Below are 7,961 nucleotides of genomic sequence, written 5' to 3' on the forward strand. Positions count from 1 at the left end.
GCCTCCCTCTGCGTCAGGAGAGGAGGGAACTATTTCCAAAAAAGAAAGTATAGAGTAGAACTGGCATATCTGACCCAACCGAGTTTTCAGTTTTTCTTTTCTCTTTTCGCCTTTTCCTCTCAAATTATACTCGCCTAAAGTAAGATTTCATTTTTCTTTTTTTTTTTTTTTTTTTTTTTTTGAGACAGAGTCTCGCTCTGCCGCCCAGGCTGGAGTGCAGTGGCGTGATCTTGGCTCACTGCAAGCTCCGCCTCCCGGGTTCACGCCATTCTCCTGCCTCAGCCTCCCGAGTAGCTGGGACTACAGGCGCCCGCCACCTCGCCCGGCTAGTTTTTTTGTATTTTTTAGTAGAGACGGGGTTTCACTGTGTCAGCCAGGATGGTCTCGATCTCCTGACCTCGTGATCCGCCCGTCTCGGCCTCCCAAAGTGCTGGGATTACAGGCTTGAGCCACCGCGCCCGGCCAAGATTTCATTTTTCATCCTCACGTAGCAATTTAATTTTATAATGGCCACAAACTTAGAAACTAAAAATTTTACTCTATTTTACCTAAGAATGCCGAAGTAACATCAAACTTTTAATAGCGCTTTCTGAATTTTACAGTTTATTACCTTCTATTTGATTCTATCAACTAAACAATAATAACAAAGTCTTGGTTTGCACAGCTCGACCGTTTACAAAGGGGGTGTATTTATTCATTTAATTGATAAATGTGTGTGGAGCACTCACGTTGTGCCATACTTTCTGCTAGCCTTAGGAGATAAAATGGAGAAAAAAAAAATTAGTCTTTACTCTTAATAAAACTTTCAGCCAGGCGCGGTGGCTCACGCCTGTAATCCCAGCACTTTGGGAGGCCGAGGCGGGCGGATCACAAGGTCAGGAGATCAAGACCATGGTGAAACCTCGTCTCTACTAAAAATACAAAAAAATTTGGCCGGGCGCGGTGGCGGCCGCCTGTCGTCCCAGCTACTCAGGAGGCTGAGGCAGGAGAATGGCGTGATCCCGGGAGGCGGAGCTTGCAGTGAGCCGAGATCGCGCCACTGCACTCCAGCCTGGGGGACAGAGTGAGACTCCATCTCAAAAAAAAAAAAAAAAACAAACTTTCAGTCTTGCTACATAAAATCCCCACACACTCCTGTCAAGTCAATACCTCTAAAGTCTTCTGTTAACTTCCTACCCCAAAGTGACCACACATGTTCTGGCTCTGTGTATCAGAGTGAACTCCTGTGAATTGGGTCTCAGTCAGTGAGTCACAATCCCAAGGGTGGACAGGATTTGTGCATGAGAGCCCCAGTCACACCTGCAGACTGCGTCTAGGTAGAGGAGTCCCAGCTTCCAGGTGTGCTGCCTCCTGGTCTAAGGTCATCATCTCACCTGTGGACCACATCCACGTATGAGAGTCACAATTGCCACTTTTGACTGCTCTGGTTGTGAGATTCAGAATCTCAACAGTGGGCTGTGTCCATGTAGGAGGTTGACAATCCTTACTCTGCCTGTGTGCAAACCAGAGTCACAGTCTCACCTGTGTGCTGTTATGACCCTGTTATGACCCTCTCAGGACCAATGGGGGACTTTGTACAATATGCATAGTGTCATAATCCTCTGCTACCTTTATGCAAGCAGGAGACCCAGAACCTTACGTGCTGCTCTAAGCCTAGTTAACAGACTCAACATCTCTCCATTTGGCTGAGTCCAGGTGGAAGAGCCATCACCGTTTTCTAAGCTGGATCCAGAAATGAGTCACCATCTCACCTGTGATCAGATTTCAATATCACAGTCACAATCCCAGCTGTGAACTGTGTCAGGCCGTGAAATTTAGGACCTCACCAGCGGGCTCTGTTTATAAGTTAGGGTGATGGTACAGTCAGCGGTGTCTGCATAACAAAGTCACAATCTCACCTGTGTGCTGGGTCCTGTAATGAATCTCTGTTCCACCAGGGGGCTTTATACAGTATGCATGAGGGTCATAATCTTCTGTGACTTTCATACAGGTGGGAGACCCAGGACCCTATTAGTTTCCTTAAGCCTAGCTATAAGAGTCAACATTTTGGCCGGGCGCGGTGGCTCAAGCCTGTAATCCCAGCACTTTGGGAGGCCGAGACGGGCGGATCACGAGGTCAGGAGATCGAGACCATCCTGGCTAACACGGTGAAACTCCGTCTCTACTAAAAAATACAAAAAACTAGCCGGGCGAAGTGGCGGGCGCCTGTGGTCCCAGCTACTCGGGAGGCTGAGGCAGGAGAATGACGTGAACCCGGGAGGCGGAGCTTGCAGTGAGCTGAGATCCGGCCACCGCACTCCAGCCTGGGCGACAGAGCCAGACTCAGTCTCAAAAAAAAAAAAAAAAAGAGTCAACATCTCTTTTATTGGCTGGCTCGAGGTATGAGAGTCATCACTGTGCCTGTGAGTTAACTCCATAAATAGGTCAACATCACACCTGTGGCTGGATCTACACATGACAGTCAGAATTCCAACTGTGGACTGTGTCTGTGCACAAGATTCAGGATCTCACCAGAGTTCTCTGTCCATGTGCGATGATGACACTCGTAACTGTTGGCTGGATGAGCATACTAGAGTCACAATTTCACCTGTGTGCTGGGTGCAGTTATATGTGAAATTCTCACCTGTGGAGAAGAAACCCGCTAGGAGAGTCACGTATTTTAAGTGCTGGACTAAAGATACGTTACAATATCCCCTATGGGCAGGGCCCAGGAAGGAGAGTTAAATTACCTGTGTGCTGTGACCAGTGATGTGTCACAATGCCTTCTATGGGAATGGCCTAGGCAGGAGTTTTAAATTACCTTTGTGCTGGTCCAAAAATATGTCACAATCCCCCTCAATTGGCATGGCCTAGAGAGAATGGAAGAGTCAGAGCACCTAAATTATCGCCACAGAGATATATCACAATACTTCCTGTGGGCAGGGCCTAGGATAGAGTGTCACATCACCTGCAGTCTGGACTCAGTAAAATGATTCAATTTCCCCTGTGGCCAGGGCCCAGGCAGAAGAGGAGAATCATATCACCTAAGTGCTAAGACCTGTGGTATGTCACAGTCCATTTTGAGGGGGGCAGAATGCAGGCAAAAGAGGAGAGTTATATCACCTAGGTAATGAGTTCAGAGGTATGTCACAATACCTACTGTGGGCAGGGCCCAGGCCATATGGTCACATCACTGAGGTACTGGTTTCAGTGGTATCTCACAATGGGCTCTGTGACCAGGGTCCTGGCAGAAAATAAGAGTCACATGACCTAAGTTCTTGGCCCAGTGACATTTTACAACACCCTCTGTGGGTAGGGCTCAAGCATGAGAGCCATATCACTTAGGTGTTTGACCCAGGTATCCGTCACAATCCCTTCTGAAGGCTGGGCCCAGGCAGGGAAGTAAAATTACTCAGGTGCTTGGCTAAAGTATATGTCACAACAACACTTGTGGGAAGGTCCAGGGCTAAGATGCACAATTCCACACATGTCCCAGCTTCAGGTAAGAGTCAACACCTCCTGTGAGTTGTATGCAAGTATATGAGTCACAATCTCAATGATGGACTGAATCCATGCATGAGAGTCCCAATCCCACCTGCAGGCTGTGTCCTGGTGTCAGAGTCAAAGTCTCACCGGTGTGATGAACCCTGGTCCTAGAGTCATCATCTACCTGTGGACAAAATCCACATATGAGAATCACAATTTCACCTTTCAACTGCGTCCAAATGTAAAATTCAGAAGCTCATCAGTGGTCTGTATTCATGTGGGAGGGTGACACTTTTTACTGTGGGCTGGAAGTGCACATAAGAATCACAATTTCAGCTGTGCTCTGGGTCCTCTTATGACACTCTCCTTACCTCCATAGGGCTTTATACTGTTTGAGTGAGAGTCACAATCCCCTTTGAGACATTAGTGCTGGTATACACTCATGATCTTACCTCTTTTCCTAAGTCCAGGTATGAGAGTCAACGCCTCTCATATTGGCTGGATCAAGGTATGAAAGTCATTACTGTGTCACTTAGTTGAGTTCAGATATGAGTCACTCTCTCACCTGTGGCTGGATCCAAACATGATATAAAAAATTCAAACTGTAGACTCATCTGAGAGTGAGATTCAAGACCTCACCAGTGGGTTCTGTCTATGTGTGTCGATGACAATTTTTACTCTTGGCTCGGTGTGCACTTGAGAGTCAAAATCTCCACTTTGTGCTGAGTTATTTAATGACACTTTCTGTACAACCTGAGGGCATTATACAATAGGAGTGAGTCTGATAATTTTCTGTGACCGTCATAAAAGTGAGAAACACAAAATCTTTCTCCTTGACCTAAGCCTAAATGTAAGAGTCAACACATCTTCTATTGTCTGGGTTCACTGTGCAAGTGAGTTGGGTTCAGAAATCTGTCATCATCCAACCTGTGGCTGAATTCACATATGACAGTAACAATTTCAAATGTGGAATAGGTTCATGTGTGGATTCAGGACCTCAGCAATGGGCTCAGTCTATGTGTGAGGGTGGCAATTCAAACTGTTGGCTAGGTGTGTATAGGAGAGTTACAATCTCACCTGTGGACTGGGCCCTGTAATGACACTCTGTATTCCCCAAGAGCTTTATACCATATGTGTAAGTGTCATAATCATCTGTTGCCTTCCTACAAGTAAAAGACCCAGACCCCTAAGCCTAGCTACCAGACTCAACATCTCTCTTATTGGCTTGGTCCAGGTATGACAGTCATCACCATCATCACTGTGAGCTGAGTCCAGAAATGAGTCACCATCCCTCTTCTGGCAAGATATATATATGACAGTCACAGTTCCAACTGTTGATGTGTTCACATATAAGATTCAGGACCTCAACAGTGGTCTTTATTCATGTGTTATGGTGACAATAGCAATTGTTGGCTGGGTTTGCATACAAGAGGAAAAATTTCATCTGTGTGCTGGGCTGAGTAATAGTCACAATCTTACCTGCAGAAAAGGCTGAGAAATGATAGTGACATCATCTGAATTCTTTACCTAGAAAATGTCTCAATCCCCTCTATAAGCAAGGCCCAGGCAGGAGAGTAACATCGTTTGTGTACAGAGCCGAGTGACATATCATCATATTTCCTCCACATAGAGTCCAGGCAGGAGAGTCACAACATTCAGGTGCTGGGCCCAGAGACATGTCACAATCCACTTTGGGGGCATTTCTCAGGCAGCAGAGAAGAGGCACATTATGTAGGAAATTGGTTCAGAGATGTGTCACAATGTCCCGTTTGGGTGGTGCACAGGCAGGCAAAGGGAGTCACATCACCTAGATAATGGGCCTAGCAATATGTCACAATACCCTCTGATGGAAGGGCAAAGACAGGAAAGTCACATAACCTAGGTGAGAAAACCTGACGTATGTCACAATTCATGCTATGAGTAGGAATCATGAAAAAGAGGAGAGCCACAAAACCTAGGGGCTGCACTCAGATATGTCACAATTACCCCAGTGGGTAGAGCCTAAGGCTGAGAGGAGAGTCAAATAACATGAATGCTGTGCCAAGCAATATGTCAAAATCCCCACCGTGGACATGTCCCCTCCCACCGAAAAAAAAGAGTCACGTTATCTACATTTTGGAACCACAGGTATGTATCAATGATGCCTGTGGGCAGAGAGCAGGCAGAAGAACCACATCATTTGTGTGCTGGGTACTGACAAGTCCATCTTATCTGTAGTCATGGCCCAGACAGAAGAGGCAAGTCAAAGTAGCTGGGTGCAGAGCCCAGAGATATATCACAATGCCTACTATAGGCAAAGCCCCGGAAAGAGAGAAGACTCAGATCACATAGTCGATGGGCCAGAAGATGTATCACAGTCTCCCCTTGTCTTATGTGATAAGTCACTCTTTATCTGTAGTCATGGCTCAGACAGAGGAGGCAAGTCAAATCACCTGGGTACAGAGCCCAGAGATATGTTACAATGTCTTCTATAGGCAAAGCCCAGGAAAGAGAGGAGACTCAGATCAAATAGTCAGTGAGCCCAGAGATATATCACAATGCCCCCTGTAAGCAGGGTCCAGGCAAGTGACTCAAATCTATTTTGCGCTGGGCCCAGCAATATGTCGCCATGCCTTCTGAGGGCAGGGCTAAAGTGAAAGAGTGTCTCCTTGGTGTTGGGCCCAGCCATATTTCAATATCTTCTGTGTGAGCAGAACATAGGAAAAAAGAAGAGTCACATCAACTGGGTGCTGAGCCCAGGGATATGACCCAATTCCTCCTGTGAGCAGAAACCATGCAGGAGAAGAAAGTTAAAACACATTGGTGGTGGCCACAGAGATATTTTATAATGGCCCCTGTTGGAAGGGCCCAGGCAGAAAAGTAACATCACCTGGTATTGGACAGTGCAATATGTCAAAATAGCCAATGTGATCCGGGCACAGGCAGAAATCACATAACCTGGGCGCAGGGCCTAGCAATCCATCACAATGTCTTCTATGGGCAGAGCCAAGGCAGGAGAATAGGTTACATCAGCTAAGTGCTAGACCGAGTGATATGTCATGATCTCTGCTGAAGGCTAGACCCAGGCAGGAGAATCACTCAGATTCTGGGCAGAGGCATATGTCAGATTCACACCTATAGAAAGGTCCAGGGATGAGATTAATTTCACACACGTTCCAATTCCAGGTATGAGAGTCAACAACTGTAGGTTTGGTAGGTTTGGGCTAAGTACATGAGTCACAGTCTCAACAAGGGACTGAATTTGTACACAAGAGACTAAATTTCTCCTGAAAACTGTGTTCCCTTAGTGAAGTCACAACCTGATAGCTGCGGGGAGTCTTAGTCCGAGAGTCACCAACTCACCTGTGGATTGGATCCATGTATGAGAGTTAATTCTCCAACTTTCCACTACCTCTGGGTGGGAGATTCAGAACCTCAACAGTGGGCTGTATTCTTGTGGAAAAATGACAGTCTTTACTATTGGCCACTAAGAGTATCACAATGTTACCTGTGTGCTGGGCCTTGTGGGGACACTCGCTCTACCATTCAAGGGATTTATATGGTATGCATGAGAGTCAAAATCTGATCTGAGACCTTCGTGCTGGTATGCACCCATGATTGTACCTGTGGCCCTAAGCCCATTCATGAGAGTCAACATCTCTTCAGTTGATTTGGTCCAGATAGAAGATTTGTCAACTGTCTATGAGCTGGGTTTAGAAATGAGTCACCATCCCAACTGTGGCTGGATGTTCACATATGACAGTCACAATTCCAACTGACCTGCATCCACCTATGAGGTTGAAGACCTCACCAGTGCACTGGGTCCCTGTGTGAATGCCTTTTAGTTCATGTGACATAAGTAATCTTTGGGAAATAAAAACAGCTTTACATGCAAAGTGTGTAAGAAAGTAGAATGTGCTTTCAGCTTAAGATTATAAAAAGGCATAAGAATGTTAATTTGGGGGCCTAGGTTAGAGAGTTGATAAAGGTTAAAGAGTTGTTTTAGGTTAGAATAAATGTGAAGGTTTGAGCAAGTTGTGGAAGGTTTTTAAAAAATTAATCTCATAAAAAATTTTTGTGTGTGAACATACTGGCTAAAGTTAAAGAGATATTATTCAGTTTTTCCATAAATTGAACATTGGAATAAAAGCACAGCAGGTTTTTCTTATAGCACAGATTTGCTCTTTAACAAAAATTTTAAATGGTTGTAAAAGATTTCTGAGAATCTTACCTTATAGTCAAACTAATTAAGATTTCATATGTTTACATATAAGATTTTATTGGGCCGGGCGTGGTGGCTCACGCCTGTAATCCCAGCACTTTGGGAGGCCGAGGCGGGCGGATCACAAGGTCAGGAGATCGAGACCATGGTGAAACCCCGTCTCTACTAAAAATACAAAAAATTAGCCGGGCGCGGTGGCGGGCGCCTGTAATCCCAGCTACTCAGGAGGCTGAGGCAGGAGAATGGCGTAAACCCAGGAGGCAGAGCTTGCAGTGAGCAAAGATCGCGCCACTGC

At 45.9% G+C, this 7,961-nt stretch overlaps 1 long non-coding RNA gene across 1 annotated transcript; it reads right to left on the reverse strand.

The window, feature by feature from the left end:
• Positions 1 to 2,637: 2,637 nt before the first annotated feature.
• Positions 2,638 to 5,262, reverse strand: LOC139360215 (uncharacterized). Its single transcript, XR_011617436.1, has 3 exons — positions 4,945 to 5,262; positions 3,575 to 3,649; positions 2,638 to 2,849 (listed from the first exon to the last, which is right to left on the reverse strand). It is a non-coding gene; the product is annotated as an uncharacterized lncRNA (long non-coding RNA).
• Between the last annotated feature and the right edge of the window lie 2,699 nt (positions 5,263 to 7,961).

Source organism: Macaca nemestrina, chromosome 20, assembly GCF_043159975.1.
Source record: "Macaca nemestrina isolate mMacNem1 chromosome 20, mMacNem.hap1, whole genome shotgun sequence".
Classification (NCBI taxonomy): Eukaryota; Metazoa; Chordata; class Mammalia; order Primates; family Cercopithecidae; genus Macaca; species Macaca nemestrina.